The sequence below is a fragment of the Pecten maximus genome, chromosome 17 (genome assembly GCF_902652985.1).
Source record: "Pecten maximus chromosome 17, xPecMax1.1, whole genome shotgun sequence".
Lineage (NCBI taxonomy): Eukaryota > Metazoa > Mollusca > Bivalvia > Pectinida > Pectinidae > Pecten > Pecten maximus.
This window is the reverse complement of record NC_047031.1, coordinates 1,224,832-1,226,446: the sequence shown is the minus strand read 5'-3', so window position 1 is coordinate 1,226,446 and position 1,615 is coordinate 1,224,832. Positions and strand designations below refer to the sequence as shown.

The window sequence follows — 1,615 nt, the reverse complement described above, 5'->3', positions numbered from 1 at the left end:
GTCCGCGTGTCGTATCCCGTTGTGTGGTTCATATAGCGTACAGACGTATTGCGTTTTGTTACTCGTGTTTATGTGGTTTTCTACGTTTGTATTCTATGGTGTGGTTTTGTACGTATTACGTAAAGTTGTGTCAGTTGTTTTCATTGGTCAGTGTTTTGGTCACTTGGCGGGTATTTGTCTTTGTCTCGGGTAGGTGTCAGTTCCGAGTTGGACTCCACGACCGTACGGACGTGTCTGGAATGTAAGTGTTGTCTTTGTTTGAAAGATGTTTTAAGTCTTTTAAATATTTAATTATCATATGTACATCTCTATATATTAAGCTGACAAAGCGTTGTTAATGCTTTGTATTGTAATTTTGGTGATAATTTATATGTTATAATGTACGTGACAATGAATCTTTTCAAGGTCATAATAGTTTCATGTATTCTTTGTAAATTAACGTTCTAGTCTTTAGACGAAGATAGTGATACTTAATTATTTATACTTTGTTTACAGTTTGAATTTCTCATAGTATTGGGAGTCTCGCAAGGTCTGTGTAGATACGGCTCTGCGCCACACGCAGGTAGCTATGTGTTATTTTTTAATAATGAATATTTGTTATTTGAATTACCTGAGTAATTAATAAGTGAAAGTAATGGTATTAGTATTTATAGTAATTTATGTATCAATAAGCAACTATCGTATTTATAGCGGATCGCTGTAATATAAGAAATCTTTAGTAAGCGTTGTGCTCTAAATGTATGTTTAATCTGTGTCAGTGTATAGTATGTATGTTATATCGATTGTTATTTTGTTACAGGGTTATACATGTACCATGGTACATTCTCGAATAAATGACAGAGACCTCACCCAGAGTGTACGTTATTTGTATACAAACATGCACCTCTACTACATTTGCAAACTTCTGTAGAATCCGCTACGCGGATTCATACAGTTTGCAAACAAAATTTGTTTCATACCCCGATGAAACTAAAAAAAAATGACATCAATGCTTAATTCAATGTCATAATCCTGTGTTATGTCTGAGATAAATGATACTTTAGTTTGGATTATGTGTTTTGTTTTGTTTTGACCAACACGTATACAACATGTCTGACTTTCTATCGCAGAAGGAAACAAAAGAGTTCCAAATAAGGTCATGATGTCGACCATGAACTTTGCCTTGACCTCCGTGTGTAACCTATAAATAAATCAGTGTTACAATGGAGACACCAATATATCATCACCGTAATACGACATTGTACCGATAAAGTGATTATATTCATAAATCAAAAATATTTAATAGTTACTTAAGATTTCCTTTCACATATAACATACATCAATGGCTTCAGTTAGTCACGTGGTTTTATGTCGAGCCCAGTTTACACCTGATTGAGTAGTATTACAACTTTACTAAGCTGTTCATTGATGATACAAGTATATACAGAAAACAAAATTCATACCTTATCTGATTTATTTGTTGTTAAATCATATCTAAAGGAGCTGCTTTAACAAATAAACATCAATACATCAGAACATAAATAAACAAATACTTCAAAGTGACGTATACGTGATCTTCATAGCGTATAACACAATGATCTAAATACATCTACAATAACAGTAAGTCTAAACGCCC

The 1,615-nt window shown here is 33.2% G+C and overlaps 1 long non-coding RNA gene across 1 annotated transcript; it reads left to right on the top strand.

Annotated features, from left to right (window-relative positions):
* The first annotated feature begins 206 nt into the window (after positions 1–206).
* Positions 207–969, top strand: LOC117315042. The gene is made up of 3 exons (XR_004529668.1): positions 207–241; positions 496–562; positions 800–969. It is a non-coding gene; the product is annotated as an uncharacterized LOC117315042 (long non-coding RNA).
* Positions 970–1,615: the final 646 nt, after the last annotated feature.